Source organism: Balaenoptera ricei, chromosome 11 (assembly GCF_028023285.1).
Source record: "Balaenoptera ricei isolate mBalRic1 chromosome 11, mBalRic1.hap2, whole genome shotgun sequence".
Lineage (NCBI taxonomy): Eukaryota > Metazoa > Chordata > Mammalia > Artiodactyla > Balaenopteridae > Balaenoptera > Balaenoptera ricei.
In genome coordinates this window covers 94,980,523-95,006,697 of record NC_082649.1, presented here as the reverse complement: position 1 = coordinate 95,006,697, position 26,175 = coordinate 94,980,523, and the positions used below count along the sequence as shown (strand labels likewise).

The 26,175-nt window shown below is 38.0% G+C and overlaps 1 long non-coding RNA gene across 1 annotated transcript in view; it reads left to right on the top strand.

Annotated features, from left to right (window-relative positions):
- Nucleotide 1: 1 nt before the first annotated feature.
- The window catches only part of LOC132375162 (uncharacterized), a 497,604-nt gene continuing 471,430 nt past the window's right edge, over nucleotides 2-26,175 (top strand). The window contains exons 1-3 of the long non-coding RNA XR_009505936.1: nucleotides 2-113; nucleotides 10,143-10,215; nucleotides 12,185-12,243. This is a non-coding gene — a long non-coding RNA (uncharacterized LOC132375162). The remainder of the gene's footprint in view (nucleotides 114-10,142; nucleotides 10,216-12,184; nucleotides 12,244-26,175) is intronic.

The window sequence follows — 26,175 nt, the reverse complement described above, 5'->3', positions numbered from 1 at the left end:
GTTTGCCTGTGAGGGCGTCTCCTCCCTCGACTCTCAGCGTTCCTTGACTTTTTGGTCTGGCTCGCTTTTTGTTTTGAGCCAGGTGCACAACAGATAATACAAAACCTTGTAAGGTATGGACAAAGCTTTGGGAACACACAATGAAGTGCTTGAATTTTTCCTGTGAGCCCAGGGAGGGTTTTCGAGGCGAGGTCGTTTGTCCGTGTGTCTGAGGGTTTGGAAGCTAGCTGGCGCGGGGGCAGGGGCGCGCCCTAAGCTGAGGGGGTAAGGCACCCCTGGGTCTCTGAAGTCCTGGAACTTGTGGGGCAGCTGGAGTGTGTGTGATGGGGTTTGCGTTCGGGGGCGGAATAGCCTGACTGGGCGTCGAAAGGCTGTGTGTCGAGTCCGCGCGTTCCCAGACTGGGATCCCTGTTTCCTTTCGGCTTCCCCTGCTCTGAGGAAACCGAGACCCGCCCCGCAAAGGATTCCGATAACGTCGAAATTGCTGAATCCAGTGGAATATTTTCAGCCTTCCCAAAGCTCGCTGACCCGATTGTCCTGCTGCTTCTATGTGAAACCGTCGCTCCTCCCAGCTTGTGGGCCCCTGTCCTGGGTGCGCTTGCCTTGCGCAGACCGCCCTCCCTCTCCTGTCCTTCTCGGGCCTGACTCTGAAATGGGGGCGGGTGTCACTCAGGTTTCTGCCCCGGGCCCCTTTCTCACCTTCTCTGGGTTCCTCAATAATAGCATCCACTCCCTGCCTTCAGATACTCTTACAAAGTATTAGGTCTTCATCTCCAGCCCAGCTGGAGATGGATATGCGGTTATGGTTTCTATTTTCTGTCTTATATGCACCTTAAGTTCAAAGTGACCTGAGTTGACTTACTCTTCTGCACATCTTTCTTTCCCCCTTTAAAATAATGTAGGAGAACAAGTTGTCCATGATCTCCAGAGCTACCAAAGCAACACACCAAAGCATTTTCCTGAATTCTTTCCTCTCCCTAGAGCGCCGTAGCTAAGAATTTCCTGGCCAAATCTTGTTGATTCTACTTTCATAATGTTTTTCATTTTCATTTCTTCTTACTCTCAGGCTCTTGTTCCTTGCTTGAACTCTTGAAGTGATATTTTTCAAATCTAACATTCTCCATACCCTCGCATTCCCTGACCGCTGCTTCTACAATGATCGTTTGAGCATGCACATCCAAGTACTGTATTCTGCTGCTTAAAACTCTTGTGTTTGCTCCATGTGTCTCTCAAAGTCCGCCTTCTATATTCTGGTTTATCAGTTCCTTGAAGATCCAGATCCTACTTGTTTCTTTAGTCTCTGTTTCGAAAGTCTTGTTCTATTTATGTTTTCTCAACAAGTCATGTTGCTTGGGCTTCTGCCACCTTTGTTCACATTGTACTTGGGTCGCCAGTGCCTTTTCCCCGTACTGTCTGTCCACTCAGCTCAAGTGTCCCCTTCTCTGTATCTTTACTGACCCTATTTCCCATAGCATTGGTTACCCTTTTCTTTGTTCTCCCATTTTACTCTGTAAGTGGTTTCTCATAGTCCCAGCAACTCTTTAGTATACTCATAGGCAAAGCTCTTCTATTGAAGTCGTAAAAATTATATATACATAGGAAGAGACAGGCAAAGAGAGAGATACAGAGAAAGAGACACGGAGAGGGAGAAAGAAACATTTTGTTTTAACTTAAATACAGTTGACCCTTGAACAACATGGATTTGAACTGCCCAGGTCCACTTATATGTCGTTTTTTTCCAGTAAATACCACAGTGCTACACAATCCACAGTTGACTGAATCCACAGATGCAGAACCATGGATATGGAGGGCCTCCTATAAAGTTATACATGGATTTTCAACTGTGCAGAGGGTCGGTTCCCCTAACCCCTGTGTTGTTCAAGGGTCAAGTGTAATTTTGGTACATTTATTTACAAGTCTTTTGATATAGGGCCAAGGTGATGGGGTTTTTTGTTTTTTTGTGTGTTTTTTGTTTGTTTGTTTTTGTGGGTCTACTGATTAGAATTCCATGTCATGCTTACTTTGAGTTTCAGTTTGGGTGTCTCTAAAGTGGGGCAGGAACTAAAAGATACTGAAGCAATCAGAGTTCATAGTCTGTTTTTTCTCCCCCCCAGTCTTTTAAACTGTTCTTACACTTACTTCAATAGCAAAACATTTTTTTTTAGTGACTTGCCTTTTTGTCAAGTCTTTCCAGAGTATGTTATTTAGTTTTCTTGTGTGTGTGGGATTTCTTTACCCTCATAGTTCATCATTATTCCCTCAGCTATTATAATAAATTATATCTGGCATTTAACAGTGACTTAGTTTGGGCTGCTGTAACAGAATACCACAGACTGGGTGGCTTAAACAACAAACATTTATTTCTCACAGTTCTGGAAGCTGGAAGTCTGAGATCGGGGTGCCGGCCTGGCTGGCTTCTTAGTGAAGTCTCTCTTCCTTGTTTGCAGATGGCTGCCTTCTCTTTGTATCCTTATGTGGGGGAAACAGAAAGGGTTAGCTATCTTCCTCTCCTTATAAGGATACTAATCCCATCATGGGGTTCTACCTTCATGACATGAAAGGTCCCACCTCCAAACACCATCATATTAGGGCTTCAACATCTGAACTTTAGGGGGACACAAACATTTGTTTGGAAGCAAATAGGTTTGGGAATAGACACTTGGATCCGGCTTATGATGTGTATCCATGCAGGTAAAAAAGTCACTTAATTTTGCACTGAAGTACGCATGTGTGATATAAAAACCCATTTTTGAGAGCAGGTTTAGAGGGAAGGAGATAGGAAATTGATTTTATGTAGAAAAGTACCAAGGAGTAATGGTGCATAGGGTCTGGAATCAGACATGTCTGAATTCATAGTTCTACTTGGCTGGTTTCTGACCATGGGCAACAGTAGGTAACATTCATTGAGTTATTACTATGTGCCAGACACCATTTAAGAATTTTACATATACTAATTCATTTAATTTTCATAATAAGCTATTAATACTTGAAACCTTATTGAAATGGTCCATCAAGGGTCATTTTAGATTCAACTAAATATTCCGACTCACAGGACTCTCATAAGCTGCACGTGTCATTAGGTTCACTCAGAAGGTCACAACCTGCCAGCACAGAGGCTTCAGATGTTCTTTGGGAACAGTGCACGCAGGTAGTTATCACACGGTAGGTTATTACACAGTAGGTTACAAAACTGCCTTGGAGTGTTCTTCTTTGTCTTCCCAGAGGATGGCTCAAATGCAAGAGGAGATCCTTATTAATAGGGTGTGGGATCATCCTGAATTAGAAGTCTTAAACCCCATTGGAACCATAGGCTTGAAGGTAGTCACCTAGTAAATATTTTATCAGACATGGCTGTATACTTGCTGTAACTTCGGAGATAGTTACTTAGGTAATGCAACTGGGTATAGTATAATTGAGGGATGTAAGGAAGGTTTAGGTAAAGTGGAACTTCAAAAGTGGAAAGATTACTTGTAGCTGGGAAGATCAGAGAAAGCTTCATGGAGAAGGGGCTACTTGCCATAGGCCTTGAAGAATGAGTAGGATTTATGAGATTAGGAAAGGGTATTGCAGGCAGAAGGAATAGCAGGAGTAAAGGAATAAAGGCACGTGTAGAGAAAAGAGTATTTTCATGTTGGATAGAGGTCAGGTTCATTTCATTTTTCAGGAATTGTAAACAATGAAGGAATTTTGCAAAAATCCAAAGAACATGCTGTCCTTTCATTTTAAGAAACATTTTTGAACGCTGAGTACATGCACAGTGCTACATTTGCCAATTTGGGGAATGTACCATGAAGAAGACATAGTGCCCAAGGAGAGCTTCCAATCCAGTAAACAAAGAACTATATACACCCAGAAATTACTAAGAACTATAAGAATGTTAAGAAGGAATTATATGAGCGGTGAGGAGAACCACACTCGCTGCTTATTATGCTGTTTTTCTTTTTGACTCTTTCTTGGTAATATTGTTTGACCTTTGGAAAAAGTGTTTTGAAGGATCCATTCTATTTTTTTTTCTAAAGCTGTCAGTGATGGTGCTTCCAGAATAAGATATTCAGTTCATGTCCTGCCTTCAGTTTAATTTGTTTTTATCTTTCTGGCAAAGGATCCCAAAGTATTTTATATAAGTGTGATATTAAAATAATGAGAGGGTGTTTGCAGGCTGATATAACCAATCTTCAGAGTGCCAAGCAGTCAGTCTTTCATTTTTTCCAGGTCTAAAAACCTATCTTATTTCCTCCAGACACCTGTTCTTCACTTACTGGAAGCCCGAATCTTCAAAATTTGTCCTGAAAACCATTATAGCTACTTGGTGAAAAAAAATGTATCTCTGGACAGTAATGAGTTGCCCAAATTGACTGTTATAAATAAGGCTTGGACCTGATCATTATGTTGATTATTCAGATTTCTTCTGGCTTTTTCACTGGCAGGAAAGAAAATAATCTGGTCAATAATAAATTTAAAAATTAAAGAAAATACAATATAGTAAAACTCTAACATTTTATATATTCAATTATCTTTAGCTAAATTATGGAGTATGGCCATATGACCTTCCTGTTTTTTAACAAGAGTGGCCTTTAACTGACATGTTATCCTTAGGCTTTTTTGGCCAGTGTTTTAATGAAGTTTTGCATGATTTTGTATTCAGAAGCCATTCTTTCATTAAACCTCACTAGCATTATCTGAGCTTAATCTGGGATATACTTTACAGCCAGTGATGAAAGGTCTAAAGTTAGCAGAAATTATATATTTATTGGTGTTAATGATAGCATGAATAAAATAGTTTGGAACATCTTAGCTTCCTAATAATAACTATCACTACCCGATGTTAACTAGGCCTAGGATAAGCACGAGATCCTCTCATCAAAGAAAACTGTATAAATGACATCATTTTGAAGAGATTAAAACATAGTAGTTGATACTTTGGAGGGTTTCTGCCCAACTTGTTGAATATTTCATTTCTGAGAACATGCCAGCCCTACACAGCCCATCTCTTGGGCTGAGCTCACTGCAGTCATATTTATATTACACAACCCCTAAGCCTTGGCCCAGACTTTTGACCTCTGGATGCACACCTGATTCAAGCTAGACCAATCAGATTCACTTGATTAGTTGAGACCAAGAAACAGCTAAAACTTTATAATTTGGGAGCCGAGAGGTAGCTTTATTCAGTATATTGATAAAGAAGCAGAGAAAAGTCAGTCTTCCAAGAGAAAAATAGAGCAGACGAGTAACAAGGAGAGAGGACTTTTTAGTTCCTGATGACTGTTCATTTCTTGTTCCAATCACTTTTTGATTCACACAAGATATTCATATTCTTATAACAAATTCTTTCTTTGGATTTAGGTTAAGTTAGTGTTTTCTGCCACTTTAGTCAAAGAATTTTGACCAGTGAAAATGATGGCATTATTACAGGCATACTTAGGAGATACTGTGGGTTCATTTCCAGGCCACTGCAATAAACTGTATATCACAAGTGAGTCACACGAATTTTTTGGTTTCCCAGTGCATATAAAAGTTACGTTTACACTATACTGTAGTCTATTAAGTGTACAATAGCTTTATTTCTAAAAAATGTACATACCTTATTTTAAAAACACTTAATGGCTAAGAAATGCTAACCATTATTTGAGGCTTCAGCAACTTGTAATCTTTTTGCTGGTGGAAGGTCTTGCCTTGATGTTGATGGCTGGGATTCATCAGGGTGGTTGTGGTGTCTGTGGCAGTTTCTTAAAGTAAGACAATGATGAAGTTTTCTGCGTTGACTCTTCCTTTCATGAATGATTTCTCTGTAGCATGTAATGATGCTTGAAAGCATTTTGCTCACAGTAGAACTTCCTTCAAAATTGGAGTCAATCCTCCAACTGCTTTATCAACTAAGTTTATGTCATATTCTTAATCCTGTGTTATCATTTCAAAAATCTTCACCAGGAGTAGATTCCATGTCTTCCCTTTCAAGAGACTGCTTTCTTTGCTCATCCATAAGAAGAAACTCCTCACCCTTTTAAAATTTTGTCATAAGATTGCAGCAATGCAGGCACACCTTCAGGCTCCACTTCTAACTCTAGTTCTCTTGCTGTTTCCCCTACATCTGTAGTTTCTTCCTCCACTGAAGTCTTGAACCCCTCAAAGTCATCAGGAGAGTTGGAATCAACTTCTTCCAAACTCCTGTTAATGTTGATATTTTGCCCTTTCCCCATGAATCAGGAATGTTCTTAATGGCATCTGGAATGGTGAATCCTTTAGAGAAGTTTTTCAGTTTATTTTGCCTATATCCATCAGAGGAATCACTATCTATGGCAGCTATGCTTTACAGAACATATTTCTTAATAAGACTTGAAAGTCAAAATTACTCCTTGATCTGTGGGCTGCAGAATGGATGTTGTGTTGGCAGGAATGAGAACAACATTAATCTTGTGGTACATCTCCATCAGAACTCTTGGGTGAGAAGGTGCATTGTCAATGAGCAGTAATATTTTAAAAGGAATTTTTTTTTCTGAGCAGTAGGTCTCAACCTACTTAAAATATTCAGTAAACCATGGTGTAAACAGATGTGCTGTCATCCAGCCTTTGTTATTCCATTTGTAGAGCGCAGGCAGAGTGGTTTTAGCATATTTCTTAAGGGTCTTAGGAATTTTGGAATGGTAAATGAGTATTAGCTTCAACTTCAAGTCACCAGCTGCATTAGCCCCTAACAAGAGAGTCAGCCTATCTTTTGAAGCTTTGAAGCCAGACATTGACTTGTCCTCACTAGCTATTGAAGTCCTGGATGGCAACTTCTTCCAATATAAGACTATTTTGTCTCCATTGAAAATGTATTGTTTAGTGTAGCCACCTTCAGTAATTATCTTAGCTAGATCTTCTGGATAACTTGCTGCAACTTCTTCATCAGCACTTGCTGCTTTGCCTTGAACTTTTATGTTATGGAGATGGCTTCTTTCCTTAAACCTCATCAAACTTTTCTTCTGCAGCTTCCTTACCTCTCTCACCCTTCATAGAATTGAAGAGCTTAGGCTTTAACTTAAGGGAATGTCATAGCTGGCTTGATCTTCTATCCAGACCACTCACACTTCTCCCATATTAGCAATAAAGCTGTTTCACTTTCTTATCATTTGTGTTCACTGGAGTAGCACTTTTAATTTCCTTCTAGAAGTTTTCCTTTGCATTAACATCTTAGCAAATTGTTTGGCTCAAAAGGGCTAGCTTATCTCATCTTTCTACATGCCTTCCTGACTAAACTTAATCATTTCTAGCTTTTGATTTAAAGTGAGAGATGTGTGACTCTTCATTTGAAAGCTTTGAGGTCATTGTAGCTTTATTAATTGGCCTAATTTCAATATTGTTCTATCTCAGGGAATAGGGAGGCCAGAGGGGAGGGAGAAAGGTGGAGGAATGTCCATTCAGGGGAGTAGTCAGAACACACACATTTAGCAGTTAAGTTCACTGTCTTATTTGGGTGTGTTTAATGGCACCCCCAAACAATTACAATAGTAACATCAAAGGTCACTGATCATAGATCACTGTAACAAATATAATAGTATTGAAAAAGTTTGAAATATTGTGAGAATTACCAAAATGTGACACAGAGACATGGTGTGAGCAAATGCTATTGGAAATATGGCGCCGATAGACTTGCTTGATGCAGGTTGCCACAAACCTTCAATTTTGTAAAAAACACAATAGCTGCGAAGCTCGATGAAGCGAAGTGCAGTAAAATGAGGTATGCCTCTATTACCATTATTATTATTAGAAAGTTTGGGCTGGATAATCAGCTGCTATTGCTCTGTACAGAAGTTGATGTTATGAATTTTTGTTCATTTAAAAAGTTGGTAAGCTATGCTTTTTTTTTTAATTAATTAATTAATTTATTTATTTTTGGTTGTGTTGGGTTTTCATTTCTGTGCGAGGGCTTTCTCTAGTTGCGGCAAGCGGGGGCCACTCTTCATCGCGGTGCGTGGGCCTCTCACTATCGTGGCCTCTCTTGTTGCGGAGCACAGGCTCCAGACGCGCAGGCTCAGCAGTTGTGGCTCACGGGCCTAGTCGCTCCGCGGCATGTGGGATCTTCCCAGACCAGAGCCCGAACCCGTGTCCCCTGCATTGGCAGGCAGATTCTCAACCACTGCACCACCAGGGAAGCCCAAGCTATGCTTTTTTAACACTTTGTCTTGCTGATGTGTCTTCACTAAAGAACGTCTCCTCAAAATAATATGAATAAAAATTTACATCAAAAAGTAGTAAAGGGCTTCCCTCGTGGCGCAGTGGTTCAGAATCTGCCTGCCAATGCAGGGGACACGGGTTCAAGCCCTGGTCTGGGAAGATCCCACATGCCGCGGAGCAACTAAGCCCGTGAGCCACAACTACTGAGCCTGCGCGTCTGGAGCCTGTGCTCCGCAACAAGAGAGGCCGCGATAGTGAGAGGCCCGCGCACCGCGATGAAGAATGGCCCCCACTTGCCGCAACTGGAGAAAGCCCTCACACAGAAACAAAGACCCAACACAGCCATAAATAAATAAATAAATAAATAAATAAAATATTAAAAAAAAAAAAAAGTAGTAAAAAATATAAAATTTCTGTCTAGTGGAAGGGATAATAATATAGCAATAATAGCTAGTAGTTATAGTACTACTATATGCCCAATATTGTAAAAAGACAGCAAAATAGAAAGTAAACTGGACAGAAAAAATGTCTTTTTAGTACCTAAAGTTTTATGTCAAAGTATACTGCATGTAGATCATTTTGCAATAAGAGAAAATATGGCAATTGATTAAAATAAGTTGAGTTATATTTTACAAAATTATGATCCTGTGTTACTTATGCTTTCCAAAGGATAGTATTTTATGTTTTTGAGTTTCGACTGCTAGTAAATATATGTTTTCAGCAGAATAAAAAACTTGCCTCTTGTCCGATGTTTTTATCATGGCATTGTGGTTTAATGAAATCCATAATTTCTCTCATTGATGTGACAACAAAAAACATCAAGATATAATCACAATCAGAATGTTGTTAGTGTAAGTACTTTAGTTGTAAACTAAATATCCAGTATTGATGATTATAGAATATTAACTCATAAAAGTATGCAATCAAATGGGGATTGTTTGATAATAGGTGCAGAGGTGAAAGAAGCCAATTATGTATTTATTTAACCTAAAATGTATCAGCAGGGAATAATTTCACTCACCAAAGACCTGTGATCAAACTTATTATCAGGTGTGTTCAACTGTTATTACCAAGGCTATGACAACAGACTTGCTCTGTTTTCAACTTGATCTAGAAAGGCATAGCCTTTCAATGAGTTATGTTCGCACATTTTCATTTTGACTTAGGAAGGAGGCTTTGCTTATTACCTCTAAGGATACCACCTATAGGCAGAACATAATTTTTTTCTTTTTCTTTGCCATGCTGAGTGGCCTGCAGGATCTTAGTTGCCTGACCAGGGGTCGAACCCGGGCCTTGGCAGTGAAAGCATCAAGTCCTAACCACTGGACTGCCAGGGAATTCCCCATCATGTTTTTCTAAAAGTACTAGACGTTTCTTCTCCCCATTTATAATGAAGCACAGGGGCCAGCCTCTTCTACTTGTAGTTTTGAAAGCAAAGATGTGTATCCTTTGAAGTTTCGTACCACAAATGTCCTGCTACAGAGAAATATACCCAGAACATTTAAGCCCAGATCTACAAGGGTCTATAGGATAATTTCACCAGATACCGCCAAGTATCATCTGAGATTAGAATTCTTAGAATTTCAGCTTCTAAATTTCAGCTTCTTGTAATTCCTCATTTCTTAACTTTCTAGACTCATATTAGCGTTTTCTCTCTAGTATCTTACCAGCTCCAATTCTGGTATTTGGAAGGAGAAAGGAAATGAATCCGAAGAACATAAAGACTAATGCAAAGAATTCTACTCAAGTGCCCAAGACTAACTTGGTTAAAGTTTCTCTGGGGAAATGCTGATGATTCATACTTATTTTTAGATATTTCAGCCAAAATTTGGTGTGAAAAGAATCCTACAGAGTAAAAAACCTTTTTCTTTTCCATTTTCTCAGTAAGTGTTGGTGTGTTAAAGTCTACGTTGTTGCTATGAGTAGGTGGATCTTCGGGTATGAACTGAGGGGTACTATGGAGATTCTTTTTCTCTCCCCACCCTCAGAGTCCAGAAAGACCTTCCCCAGTGTCTGCTGTAATGCCTGAAACCTCCATCATTAGAATTTCTCCCATTTGTGGTAAGCATTGCTTTCTCCTTGCAGTGCTCTTTTAGAACTCCAGTACTCCTGGGAGAGAAAAAAATGATAAACACATATATGTCTTATCATATTGCTTTCCTTCATGATAAGGAGATACCTTGGGAGGCCTGAGAACTTAGAGGAACTGTAGAGGAGGAGAAAAAAAATGCCACACAGATCAAATAAACATTTATTGAGCACTTACTAGATTCTTTAGCAATGTTCAAAAATTTCTGTGATGATAAAAATGTTCTTTCCAGCCACATGTGATTATTGGTTACTGGAATATACCTAGTGTGACTGTAGAACAGATTTTTAAATTTTATTTAATATTCATTAATTTAAATTTGATTTAAATAGCCACATGGGGCTTCCCTGGTGGCGCAGTGGTTAAGAATCCACCTGCCAATGTAGGGGACACAGGTTTGAGCCCTGGTCCAGGAAGATCCCACATGCCGCGGAGCAACTAAGCCCGTGCACCACAACTACTGAGCCTGCACTGTAGAGCCCGCGAGCCACAACTACTGAGCCCATGTGCCTAGAGCCCGTGCTCCGCAACAAGAGAAGCCACCGCAATGAGAATCCCGCCCACCACAACAAAGAGTAGCCCCCGCTCGCTGCAACTAGAGAAAGCCCGCGTGCAGCAACGAAGTCCCAACACAGCCAAAAATAAAAATAAATAAATAAATAAATTTAAATAGTCACATGTAATTAGTGCCTGCTGTATTGGACAGCACATTTCTAGGCAATATACTAAATACTATATACATTTCTTATCTAATTTCAGCTCTATGAAGTAGGCAATATTATCTCTATTGTACAAGATTCAGGAATTGAAGTTCAGATAAATTAAGTAATTTTTTTCATGTACCCCACATGTATGAGTGATAGAGTGGGATTTGGGCCCAGGTCTGAAACTGCCTCTAAAGACAAAGTTTCTCACCATTTGTTTTGAAAAATCTTAGCCATATTCAGAAACTGCCTTTCTTCCAGCTGCTATGGAGGAAATAAAGGATTAGAAATAATGGGATTAAAAATATATATACAATATTTTGTCTTATTTGAAAATATAGTAATTTACGTAAGTAAGGGCGTTATTTAACTTGAGAGTTTTTTTTTTTGTTGGTGGTGTTTTTTTTTTTTTTTTTTTAGGTCTGTGCCCTTGGGCTTTGAAAAAACAATAGATGATTAATTATTCTGCCTCAAAAGAAATCTTCATCTCACTGCTGGGTCTCCTAGTCCTGAAGCCTGACTACTGAGAACAGTCTCTTAGGCTACTGAGGTCTCTGCCTTGTGACAGTCAACTGCTATTACTATGATTTTACTAATTTTGAGTTACCTGAGAGAGGGGGTGAATAATAGAAATCAATTGCATATGTGATTCTGTCTCTGTCTTGGTACTAATCAAAGTGTAGAGAAAATCACCAATTTATGAAGGGCCATAGAAGCGATTTCTAGTTCTACTCTCTTTATCTTTTAAGCATTTTAAATAAGTAAATGGAGGCAACAAAATTCTCAATTCCTGTGCCACTGAGAAGAGGCAAAATAGGTGGCTCTTTGAATGGCAGAACCTTTCAGCTTCACAATAGAAGGCCAAAAGTTTATTTTTATGGGAGATCAAACTTTCTTTGTAATAGTTGGAGGGTTTTTTCCGTGTCATTCTAATCCTTCCACTGCCAGTTATATATTATAACTACACTATGTGGTTAATAAGTGACTGGTTATATCTTGCAGCTCTGAATTTCCTTCTCTAATTCTGATTCTAGCTTTAATCCCCTCAGTTGGAAAGTCTCACCTTTCATTTAGCTGTCCCATTGTAATTTTAATTTGCAGTGTTTTTTTAGTCAAATATTTTTTAAACCTATTTGCTTTAGTAAAGTTTTAGCTCTGGAAGATGACATTTTATATTCTGGAATTCACCCATGAGCTCAGCTTAGAGGAACATTGAACATAATGTGCTTTTTTACAGAGCCTGGAAATTACAGAGTTGATGACAGGGGAAACCACTTCTCTCTGAAGATGAAATCTGTGAGTCTTCTCATCACCTCTTAGCAAATTAATTAAGTTTTCCTCAAAAGTGGGTTTTTTGTTTTTACTTGGTAAATAAAACAGGAGGTTCAGATTGTGTTTTCTAGACCCTAGATTTTGTAGGTATTTGTTGCTGGGACTTTTGTCTGAATGAAGTCTGGCAGTACCTCTTTAGGTGAGACACTAATTTTACCTTTGCCCTGGCACTGAGTCCAGCCATCTGCTCTCTGTCTGGATTCAAACACAAAGAGAAAATACAAAGGATAGCTGACTTGGTGGTGACAGCTGTTGGGAAAAAGAATCATTGTGTTTGACAGTGTCCTTTGGAAACAGACCAGGAAGTGAATCAAATACAATGTACTGCTTCATCTTACAGATGCCTGCAGGTTAGTTGGAATTTTAATTTCTGACTCACCCACCTTATTTCTACTTCTGGAGGAAGCCCCTCCTGTCACACACTATGTCATTGACATGTTCTTGGATAAGGGTAGACCAACACATCGCCGTAGTTATTTCACTAAACAAAGTGCTTGCATCAGCCAGTGCCTTGTGGATGTGCTATTTGTTTCAGCCTCTGTGTATTTTTAAACCAGAAATGGACAGAATTTGTATATTCTAGGGCAAATGGTCATCTTAGTTTTATTACTAAGCCAATATTTTACTTTTTCCTCCATTAAAAAACATCTCTGGGCTTCCCTGGTGGCGCAGTGGTTGAGAATCCGCCTGCTAATGCAGGGGACACGGGTTCGAGCCCTGGTCTGGGAAGATCCCACATGCCGCGGAGCGGCTGGGCCCGTGAGCCACGACTACTGAGCCTGCGCGTCTGGAGCCTGTGCCCCGCGACGGGAGGGGCCGCGATAGTGAAAGGCCCGCGCACCGCGATGAAGAGCGGTCCCCGCACCGCGATGAAGAGTGGCCCCCACTTGCCTCAACTAGAGAAAGCCCTTGCATGAACCGAAGACCCAACACAGCCAAAAATAAAAAAAAAAATAAAATAAATAAATAAAGTAGAAAAAAAAAAAAAAAAAAAAAAACATCTCTGTGTAGCTAAGTAAGGAAAAACTTATTTTAGATGAATAAATTTACATTTGAGCAATTGGAATTTTATTACAAACCATCTGGAGTAAATCATTTTCCAGTCTGTTTTTGCAACTAATTAGAACAAAACCAGAAAATTGAAACAACTAATTAGTTGCAATTAATTAGTTGTTTCAATCTTTTGGTTTTGCTTTTTAGCAAGCAAATGAAGCTATAGCAGATCCTTAAACATAGTTAGTTATTGGAAGCAGCCTTATAGCTAAAGAAACACCATATTAGGATTGCAGTGAGGTAGGTAAAGAGATATGAGGGTGACATCTACCTTAAAGGATAAGGACATTTCTTGTGTTCCTTTTTGGAAAGTGTCTGGAATTCATGATAATTTGGTTTTCAACTTTGTGCTTGGAAACTTAATTTTGTCTTTTCCCAAAGGAAAGGGCCAATCAAACAGGAGCACAGGATCAATGAAAGTTGTGGTAAAAAGCTACTTTATTTTGTTCCCTTGGAGAAATTTAAAAAGCTTATTCGCTAAACATGAAACCAAGTTATCTATTATTCACAACAAATGTTTTCTGGAACAAAGTGAGGCATAAATTATATATTTTGCATTATGAAATAAACTAAAAAGAACAAGGAGAAAGGAAGGCACTTTAGACTGAATCAGAATGGGAGAGAAATGCAGAAGGAAACAAAGATCTGTATCTATATCTCTCTAGATCTATACTTATCTAGAAAATATATCTAGAATTTTTATCTAAATGAATATTTCTAGAAATTTTAGAGATAAAATCTATCTATCAATTGATTTAGAGCAGGAAGAGGCAAAGAAAAAAAGTCTGGGTTATTTATAAGTAAAGAGTTTATATTCCTGGTAATGATCTGTCCTATTGTTAACCTGGGGCTACTATCAGTGTTAACATATCTTAAAATATTCCATTGAAATTCTTGATTTCATTTGTCATTTAACAACTGAGTATTTATTGAGGGATTTACTACTTGCAAGGCACTGTGATGGGGTATGGAGATTGATTATAATATTTGGTTAGCACACACTATATGCCAGACACTAGACACAGCCTTTTATGTGGGTTATTTTGTTTAGTCCTTACAACAGTCTTGTGAGGTAGGAGCTGTCCCACCTCTCCTCACTACATATTACAAGTAGAGAAAATGAGATGTGGAGAAGTTAAAGATGATTAAAAATATTTTTTTAAAGTATCTTGATTTGTGGTGTTTCCTGATTTCTGTTGTATAAAAGTACCTACCATGACCAATTTCAAGCTACCGACAGTTTAACAAATGGCTTGCAAAATTTCTGAGTATTAAACTGTTGGTGAGAACCCGTGTGAGCCAGTTTCAGTACACATTGTCTACATGTCCTCAAAATACTTACAGTGAGTATAAGACTAAGTAATGCCAGCTAGAAAATAAGAGGAACCAGGTAAGGTGGCATGGAAGTTTAGAGCAGAGATGCATTTTCATTTAGCCATTTTCCTGTAATTGTAATTTAGAGATGATTCTATGATGTGGACATTTAAAAAAAAAATTAACATTGGTTTTATTCGTTAGAATCATTAAATTCAATCCAAAGTGCATATCTATATAACATTATAAAAATCTGTCCTCTTGTTAAATGTTTGAAAATTCCTCAGTCTGTCATATTTTACAAGTTACTTGTTTTTAAACTACTCTATTTTCCAGCAAAAATCTAAAATATCATAAAATAACATTTTAAATATTTTAATATTAATTGCAATTTTATGTTTAAACCAAATGAAAATAATCTTCTTGCGTTGCATACAGAACAATTGCTTTCTGAATTTTCTCTCATATAACGCTATGAAATCCCATACCATTCACATTCATATTTGTTCATTTAGCAAATATTTATTCATTACATGAATGCTTATTAACTGCCTCCTGTGAGCATGCTGCTGTGCTAGGCCATAAGTTTGTATATTCACTGTCTCCAAATAAGGGTGAGAGATAGGCAAACAAAAATATTTAACTCAGAAGTTGGTCAAAGATACAATAGAAGTAATACCCAGAGTAAAATTACTTACAGGTAGTCTATAATTTGGTGATAAATAAAACGTTTCACAAATAATGATGGGGACATTTATTTATTTATTTATTTATTATTAATTTTTATTGGAGTATGGTTTCTTTACAATGTTGTGTTAGCCTCCACTGCACCACAAAATGAATCAGCCATACACGTACAGATATCCCCTCCCTTTTGGATTTCCCTCCCATTTAGGTTACCACAGTGCATTAGGTAGAGTTCCCTGTGCTATACAGTATGTTCCAATGATGGGGACATTTAAACTGCATTTTGAGTAATGGGTAAGATTTGAAGATGTGGAATTAGGGGCAGAAGAACTGAAAGCGGTAGGAAAGTATGAATAACCACTGTTTAGTGTTTTCTGTCCTCTCATTCTTAAAATGTGCTTTTGGCTCTGAAAAAGCAATACCCTAACAGTCCACGAGGTGGTAGGATAACTCTATCCTTTTCTCCATTTAAATGCAAATGATAAAATACTAATTTTACTTAAGCTGGACAAGATTGTTTTCCCCTGTTGAAACTAAGAATTTGCAAATACTTGCAGCAATTGATGAGGCGTTTCAGAGAAATGCTTCCTTGTGCCGTGATATGTTTAGTTTCACATTTATATGCAATCTAAGAGAAATTCACATTCAAGGTATAACTTCACTAGGTACGGAATTCTAAGATGACTGAGTGAATAAGTTTGACAAAGAAATAAAATAGTATGCAGAGGTACTAAACTTGGGAACATATTTTATTTGTTTGAGAGGTAAGAATTAGCTTTCTAAGTTTCAGTGTGATTAAAAAAACAAAACCAACATAATTTAAATTTATTCACCCGGTTTGAATGACTAGATGTGCCAGTCATTATGACATGTATGATTCGTGTATTTTGCTTATATCTGGGTCTCATTATATCTAGATCTGCCAATAGTTGCAAAAATGCAACTCAGTCAATTATAGTACAAGTTTTAAAACATGTTGTTTTTATCAATACAATTTACTTGACGTTAGAATCATTTCTAATAAGAAATATTCATTTGTAGCATTTGTTCATTTAGCTCTTCAGCACGTTTATTGGGAACCTGTTGTATGTTGGCCATTGTGCTAGGTGCTATTAAATTAATTAAGTTTCATGTTTGGTTGCTTTTTTTTTTAAATTAACTTTAGTGTTTAGAACAGTTATAATTTCACAAAACAAAACGTGAAGATAGTACAGAGTTCCCATAAACCCCCATCCAGCTTCCCCTCTTATTAATACTTTACATTAGTAAGGTATGTTTGTTACAACTAATGGACCAATACTAACTAAAATCCATATTGTATTCATATTTTCTATTAGAGAATGTTATTAAAAATGAACATCTGGGCACTAGGTGTGCTTCTTGCTTCTGGAGTGTTGTTGGTTTTAGGCCCTCTCAGATGACAAAGCAAGAGAATATATGTATATATGAGTTAGTATACATACATACATATGTGTATGTACATACATGAATTCATACTGGTGTTTCCATTTCTAATCTAGTACCACATGGATCATTCATTCACATGTCTCCTTCCCTGCATATCTTTATTTATTTATAAATTTATTTATTTATTCATTTATTTTTGGCTGCATTGGGTTTTCTTTGCTGTGCGCGGGCTTTTCTCTAGTTGTGGTGAGCGGGGGCTACTCTTTGTTGCGGTGCGTGGGCTTCTCATTGTGGTGGCTTTTCTTGTTGAGGAGCATGGACTCTAGGCACGCTGGCTTCAGTAGTTGTGGCTCCTGGGCTCTATAGAGTGCAGGCTCAGTAGTTGTGGTGCATGGGCTTAGTTGCTCCATGGCACGTGGGACCTTCCCGGACCAGGGCTTGAACCCGTGTCCCCTGCATTGGCAGGTGGATTCTCAACCACTGCGCCACCAGGGAAGCCCTATTTATTTATTTATTTATTTATTTATTTTTTTTTTTTTTTTTTTTTTAAAAGAGTGTGTCACTCTTTTTTTTTTTTTTTTTTTTTTAAACCAAGGAAGAGAGAAAGACAAGGGCTTCTTTTTTTTTTTTTTTAAAACCCCACATTTGTTTATTTATTTATTTATTTTTGGCTGCGTTGGGTCTTCGTTTCTGTGCGCAGGCCCCCTCCAGTTGCGGCAAGCGGGGGCCACCCCCCATCGCGGTGCGCCGGCCCCTCACTATCGCAGCCTCTCTTGTTGCGGAGCACAGGCTCCAGACGCGCAGGCTCAGCAATTGTGGCTCACGGGCCCAGCTGCCCCGCGGCATGCGGGATCCTCCCAGACCAGGGCTCGAACCCGCGTCCCCCGCACCAGCAGGCAGACTCTCAACCACTGCGCCACCAGGGAAGCCCTATTTATTTTTAATTGAAGTATAATTGACTTACAATATTATATTAGTTTCAGGTGTACAACATAGTGGTTTGATATTTTTATACATTACAAAATGATCACCACAATAAGTCTAGTTATCATCCATCACCACACAAAGTTATTACAATGTTATTGACTGTGTTTCCTATGCTGTACATTACTTCCCCATGAGTTATTTACTTTATAGCTGGAAGTTTGTATCTCTTAATCTCCCCCACCTATTTTTCTTACCGTCCCACTCTTCCTCTCCCCCTCTGCCAACTGCCAGTTTGTTTTCTGTATCTATGGGTTTGTTTCTGTTTAATTATATTTGTTTATTTATTTTGTTTTTTAGATTCCACATATAAGAGAAATCATATGTTATCTGTATTTCCCTGTCTGACATATTTCAGTTGAGCATAATAGTAACCTCTAGATTCATCCATATTTGTTGCAAATGGCAAGATCTCATTCTTTTTTATGGGTGAGTAATATTCCTGTGTGTGTGTGTGTGTACCACATCTTCTTTATCTATTCATCTGTTGTTGGAGAGTTAGGTTGCTTCTGTATCTTGGGTACTGTAAATAATGCTGTAATGAACAGGGTGCATATATCTTTTTGAATTAATGCTTTTGTTTTCCTTGGAAAAATACCCAGAAGTGGAATTGCTAGTTCTTAGGGAAGTTCTGTTTGTAATTATTGAGGAACTTCTGTAGTGTTTTCCATAGTAGCTGTACCAATTTCCATTTCTACCAACAGTGCATGAGGGTTCCATTTTCTCCACATCCTTGAAAACATGTTATTTGTTGTTGTTGCTGTTGTTTTTTTTTCATGATAGCCATTCTGAGAGGTATGAACTGACATATCATTGTGGTTTTGATTTGCATTTCCTTGTTGATTAGTGGTGTTGAGCATCTTCTCAAGTGTCTGTTGGCCACCTGTATGCCTTCTTTGGAGAAATGCCTATTCAGGACCTCTGCTTTTTTTAAAATCAAGTTGTTTGTTTTTTTGATGTTGAGTTGTATGAGTTCTTTTTACATTTTGGATATTGACACCTTATCAGATATATTGATTGCAAATACCTTCTCCCATTCAGTAGGCTAGCTCTTCATTTTATTGATTGTTTCCTTTGCTGTGCAAAAGCTTTTTTGTTTGATGTAGTCCCATTGTTTATTTTTGCTTTTGTTTTCCTTGCCTAGGAGACAGATCCAAAAAAATATTGCTAAGACTGATGTCAGAGAGCATACTGCCTATGTATTCTTCCAAAAGTTTTATGGTTTCAGGTCTTACATTTAAGTCTTTAATCCATTTTGAATTTATTTTTGTATATGGTGTGAGAGAGTAGCCCAGTTTGATTTTTTCACTTGTAGATGTCTAGTTTTCTCGACACCATTTATTGAAGAGGCTGCCTTTTCCCCATTGTATATTCTTGCCTCCTTTGTTGTAGATTAATTGCCCAGAAAGTGTGGGTTCACTTCTGGGCTCTCTGTTCTGTTCCATTAGTCTATGTGTCTGTTTTTGTGTCAGTATCATATTGTTTTGATTACTGTAGCTTTGTAGTATAGTTTGAAATCAGGGAACGTGTTGTCTCTAGCTTTGTTCTTTCTCAAGATTGTTTTGGCTACTCATGGTCTCTTGTTATTCCATAAAAATTTTAGAATTATTTTTTCTAGTTCTCTGAAAAATGTCCTTGGTATTTTCATAGGGAATGCACTGAATGTATAGATTGCCTTGGGTAGTATGGTCATTCTAACAATATTAATTCTTCCAGTCCATGAACACAGTATATCTTTCCCCCTGTTTGTGTAGCCTTCCATTTCTTTCATCAGTATCTTGTAGTTTTCTGAGTATAGGTCTTTTACCTCCTTAGATAGATTTATTCCTAGGTATTTTATTCTTTTTGGTGCAGTTGTAAATGGGATTGTTTTCTTAATTTCTCTTTCTGATAGTTAATCGTTAGCATATAGAAACACAACAGATTTCTGTATATTAATTTTTGTATCCTGCAAGTTTTTGAATTCATATGTTCATTCTAATAGGTTTTTGGTGATGTCTTTAGAATCTTACATATATATAGTATATAGTGTCAGGTCATCTGCATAAAGTGACAGTTTTACTTCTTTTTTTCCATTTTGGGTTTCTTTTATTCCTTTTTCTTGTCTGATTGCTGTGGCTAGAACTTCCACTATGTTGAATAAAAGTGGTGAGAGTGGGCATCCTTGTCTTGTTCCTGATCTTAAAAGAAATCCTTTTATCTTTTCACCATTGATTATGGTGTTGGAAGTGGGCTTGTCATATATGGCCTTTATTATGTTGAGGTATGTTCCCTCCCTTTGTTGAGAGGTTTTATCATAAATGGATGTTGAATTTTGTCACTTTTTCTCCATTTATTGAGATGATTATATGATTTTTATTCTTCAGTTTGTTAATATGGTATATCACATTGATTGATTTGCAGATAATAAACCATCCTTGCATCCTCCCTGGGATAAACCCCACTTGGTCATGGTGAATGATTCTTTTAATTTCTTGTTGAATTTGGTTTCCTAATCTTTTGTTGAGGATTTTTACATGTACATTCATCAGTGATATTGTCCTGTAATTTTCTTTTTCTGTGGTGTCTTTGTATGGTTTTGTTATCAAGGTGATGCTGATAAGTTTGGAAGCATTCCTTCCTCTAATTTTTTGGAATAGTTTGGGAATAATAGGTGTTAACTGTTCTTTAGGTGTTTAGTAGAATTCATCTCTGAAGCTGACTTGACCTGGTCTTTTGTTTTTTGGTAGTTTTTACAAATTACTTATTCAATTTCATTACTGGTAATTGGTCTGTTGTATTTTCTATTTATTCCCGATTCAGTCTAGGAAGATTGTATGTTTCTAGGAATTTATCCATTTCTTTTAGGTTGTCTAATTCCTTTGGTGCATTATTATTCACAGTAATCTCTTATGATTCTTTGTATTTCTGTGGTGATGTTTGTAACTTCTTGTCTTTCCTTTCTGATTTGTTTATTTAGGCCTTCTCTCTTCTTTTCTTGATGAGTCTGGCTAAAGATTTATACATTTTGTTTATGTTTTTGAAGAATTAGCTCTTAGGTTCATTGATCATTTCTATTGTTTTTTAGTGTCTATTTCATTTATTTCCTCTCTGGTCTCTATTATTTCCTTCCTTCTACTAACTTTAAGTTTTGTTTGTTCTTCTTTTCCTAGTTTCTTTAGGTGTAAGGTTAGATTGTTTATTTGAGATTTTTCTTATTTCCTGACTGGTATGCTTGTATCACTATGAACTTCCCTCTTAGAACTGCTTTTGTTGCATCACACAGATTTTGGAACATTGTGTTTCCATTTTCATTTGTCTCCAGGTATTTTTTGATTTCCTCTTTGATTTCTTCAGTGATCAATTGGTAGTTTAGTAGCATATTGTTTAGCCTCTACCTGTTTGTGGTTTTCTGCAGTACTTTTCCTTATCGTTGATTCCCAGTCTTATACCACTGTGGATGGAAAGGATGCTTGATATGATTTCAATCTTAAATTTATTGAGACTTGTGGTGGTCTAGCATGGGATCTATCCTGGAGAATGTTCCATGTGCACTTGAAAATAATTTGTATTCTGCTATTTTTCAATGGAATGTTCTATATATACATCTATTAAATCTATCTGGTATGATGTGTTTTTAAGGCCAGTGTTTCCTTATTGATATCCTGTCTGGATGATCTGTCCATTGATGTGTTTTCATTATTAAAGTCCTTTACTATTATTTTCTTCCTGTCAATTTGTCCCTTTTTGTTTTTGCTTTATGTATTTTGGTGCTTATATGTTGGGAGCATAGATATTTACAACTATTATATCTTCCTGTTGGATTGATCCCTTGATCATTATGTAACGTCCTTCTTTGACTCTTGTTATAGTATTTGTTTTAAAGTGTTTTGCCTTTTATCAGTATTGCTACCTCAGCTTTCTTTTTGTTTCCATTTTCATGGAATACCTTTTTCCATTCCCTCACTTTCAGTCTGTGTGTGTCTTTACCTCTGAAGTGAGTCTCTTGTAGGCAGCATATAGATGGGTCTTGTTGTGTTGTTTTTATGTTTTGTTTTGTTTTTTTTGGTCCATTCAGCCACTCCATGCCTTTTGCTTGGAGCATTTAGTCCATTTATGTTTAAAGTAATTATTGATAGGTATGTACTTATTGCCATTTTAATTGTTTTCAGGTTTTTTTGTAGTTCTTTTTGTTGTTGTTGTTGTTGTTCTGTTCTTCTTTTGCTCTTTCCCCTTTACATTTGATGACTATTTTGTGTTATATTTGAATTCTCTTCTCTTTTTTTGTGTGAATGCATTTATTATAGATTTTCGTTTGTGGTTACCATGAGGCTCATATATAACAACATTTATAAACATATGTGAGGGACTTCCCTGGTGGTGCAGTAGTTAAGAATCCACCTGCCAATGTAGGGGACACGGGTTCGAGTCCTGGTCTGGGAAGATCCCACATGCTGTGGAGCAACTAAGTCTGTGTGCCACAACTACTGAGCCTGCGCTCTAGAGCCTGAAAGCCACAACTACTGAAGCCCACGTGCCTAGAGCCTGTGCTCCACAATAAGAGAAGCCACCACAGTGAGAAGCCCATGCACCGCAACAAAGAGTAGCCTCTGCTCACCACAGCTAGAGAAAGCCCATGCACAGCAACGAAGACCCAATGCAGCCAAAATAAACAAACAAACAAATAAATAAATATATTTTAAAAACAGTAAAAAAATAAATAAATATATGTGATTATTTTAAGTCGTTGATTTCCTAAGTTCAGACACATTCTAACAACCCTGCATTTTTACTCTCCAACCATGTTTAATGTTTTTGACATCATATTTTACATCTTTTTTGTTTGTGTATCCCTTAACTACTGATTGTGGATATAGATGATTATACTACTTTTGTCTTCCTACTAGTTTTATAAGTGGTGGATTTACTATCTTTACTGTATATTTACATTTATCAGTGGGATTTTTCCTTTCATAATTGTCATATTTGTAGTTGTGGTCATTTTTTTTCCTCTTGTAGAAGTCCCTTTAACATTTCTTGTAAAGCTGATTAGTGGTGCTAATCTCTTTCAGCTTTTGTTTGTCTATAAAACTCTTTATTTCCCCTTCAAATCTGAGTGATAGCCCTGGCAGGCAGATTAGTCTTAGTTGTAGGTTTTCCTTTGCATCACTTTGAATATATCATGCTACTCCCTCTGGCTTGCAGTTTCTGCTGAGAAGTCAGCTGATACTTTTGGGGAGTTTCCTTATACATGGCTAGTTGCTTTTCTCTTGTTGCTTTTAAGATTCTCTCTTTATCTTTAATTTTTACATTTAAATATATTGTGTCTTGGTGTGGACTTCTTTGGGTTCATCTTGTTTGGGACTTTTGTGCTTCCTGGACCTAGGTGTCTGTTTCTTTTTGCAGGTTGGGGATATTTTCATCTATTATTTATTTAAATAAGTTATCTGCCCATCCCCCACCTTATCCTTCTGGGACCCCTAAGATGCAAATCCTTGATGTTGTCCTAGAGGTCTCTTAAACTGTCCTCACTTTTTTTTTTTTAATTTTTTTTTTTTAATTTATTTGTTTATTTATTTATGGCTTGTGTTGGGTCTTCGTTTCTGTGCGAGGGCTTTCTCTAGTTGCGGCGAGCGGGGGCCACTCTTCATCGCGGTGCGCGGACCTCTCACTGTCGTGGCCTCTCTTGTTGCGGAGCACAGGCTCCAGACGCGCAGGCTCAGTAATTGTGGCTCACGGGCCTAGCTGCTCCGCAGCATGTGGGATCTTCCCAGACGAGGGCTTGAACCTGTGTCCCCCGCATTGGCAGGCAGATTCTCAACCACTGCGCCACCAGGGAAGCCCTGTCCTCACTTTTAAAAATTCTTTTTTCTGTTCAGCCTGGGTGATTTCCACTATTCTGTCTTCCAGTTTGCTGATCCATTCTTCTCTATCATCTAATCTACTCTTGATTCCTTCTAGTGTATTTTTCATTTAGTTATTATATTCTTCACCTATGCTTGATTCTTAAAAATATTTTCTAACTCTTTGTTAAGCTTCTCACTGTGTTCATACATTCTTCTCCTGAGTTTGTTGAGCATCTTTATGTGATTACCTTGAACTCTTTATTGGGTAAATTGCTTATCTCCACTTTGCTTTGTTCTTCTGGGGTTTTGTTTTTTTCCTGTTTGGAACATATTTCTTTGACTCCTCACTTTGCCTGTTTCTTTTTGTTTATTTCTATATATTAGGTAGGTTGGTTATGTTTCCCAATCTTGAAGTGGCCTTATGTAGAGTTCCTATGGAGCTTAGTAGCACACTCCCCTCTAGTCACCAGAGCTATATGCTCTAGGAGTGTCCCCGATGCTGGCTGCATGGGCCCTTCTGTTGTGGGACTGATTACTGTGTGTGCACTGGTAGGCAGTGCTGGCTCCCTGCTCAGTTGGCTGCCAGGTTCTCCCTTGTATGGTGGCTGCTGGCCTGTAGGTGGGCAGGGCTGTGTCCCAGGTTGTCTGACTCTGGTGCCTAAGGAGCCAGGGCTAGTGCTGGCCCACTGTTGGGCAAGGCTGGATCCTGGGGTAGCGGGCTGCAAGCCTTGGGAGATGGGCGGTGCTAGATGCTATTTTAAATGGTCATTTATTGCACATTGTGCTCTAGCTAGAAACTTTACAACTAGACATTTACCTTGTATGGATGATAGCACCAAAGAAAATGAGTTTAAGTTAAGAGAGATTGTAGTTCCAGTCTGTAATAGTGTAGGAAGTACTGGAATGAATGATGGAAGGTGGGTATATGTGGGGGGGTGGTACTTCCCAGGAAATCTCCAAGAACAGGTGAGGTGTAATTAAGGCCTATACTTGCATGAAGGCATATATTTAAGCCCTGTCTCTTAGGTTCCTTCCAGTTTTATTTCAAGTTTCTTGATGTTGGAGCAGTAATGCGAGAACATTCCCTTAACACGTCATCTGTGAATGACCAATGTACACCAAAGTGGCCAAATATGCTCCTTGTTCTCATAGATCATTTCCTCAGTTTCATAGGATAGGCCTGACGATTTAATTAGGCAGGAAATGTGGGGCATGTTTTGGGAACTGGAAACTGCTTTTTCAGTTCTAAGAGGGGAAGGAGAGCTGTAGATTCCTGACCGCCATCCCCAGGTGAGAGTGTCCTGGCCTCCAGCTGCTCTTTTACCTGCAGTCTGAGGTTTATAGGCTTCCTTTATGTCACTATCCTCCTCCCAATCTCCACCTCAACTCCCAGTTGTTGTTTTTTATCTAGTTCAGTTCTGGCTTCACTGGGATAAAGTTAAAATAGCCCTCCCTCTGAATGTGATGTTATTACAGCCCACCAGGAGAAAGTTATGCTACATACTTTTTCTGCTACAGAGCTGAATAGCAATGTATAATGGGATAGCACTGGTAGGAAGAACAAAAAGCACTCTATGGGCCTGAGGTTCTTCTTGATTCTCATAGATAAGTAGTAAATAAGAAAGGAGTAAAGTAAAGGGAGATTTGCAAAGTTCCAAAACCATTCTTATTGGTTAAATTTAAATTAAAGTTAAATGTTTTTACAAATAGAAGGCTGCGTAACTTCTAGTTTTTGAATGAGGTGATTATATTGCAACACTAAGCTAGGTTAGAAGGACTAACTAGATGCTAACCCTACAGGAATAGCTCACTGTTTTGGGATGGAGGCCAATCATAGTTCAGTTAACCCTTGAACAACATGGTTTTGAATAGCACAAATCCACTCATCTGCAGATTTTTTTCAGTAAATATGTACTACGGTACTACATGATCCAATTTGTGGTTGTGTGACTCCATGGATGTGGAACTGTGGATACAGAGGACAGACTCTACAGTTATATGTGGATTTTCAACTGCATGGGGGTGGGGGGTTGGTGCCCCTAACAAGCTCATTGTTCAAGGGTCAACTGTAATTCTTTCAGAATCCTTCCCAAAAGTTTTAGAGTATTTATTTTTTAAGTGGAAAGACATACAGAACAATTATTTCTGCTTCTTAATTCTTTGCCTGAAGCTGATGATATTTTTGTGCTATGCCAAGAGGGAAATTCTCTCTATGCATAGTTTCTCTGCTTGTCAGTACTATTTGCGTACTGCTCAGATATATTTGCTAAGATTAGGAAACTGGCATTTATGCATCAATGATGAAGCAATTAAGAACTTGGTTATATCATTGGACCTGATAACCTCATCTTTCCTAGGTGTTTTCTGATGAAGTCGTTCTAAATGGTCACAAACCTGTACTGAAAATAGCAGGTGCCTGAACTCTTAGGGGTCATTATTTTGCTTTTACACAGATTCATCTTTAAATTTTTCATGCCATCGTAGAGTTGGGAAAGGGAGCTCAGAAGATGAGGAGAAAAGAAAGCATGTATGTCAGAGCAGCAGTGTGAATTATCCAAATACATGAATTATCAGAAAGACTTCAAAAATCATCCTATTTTCCTATACTGGATGATTTGCTAATTTA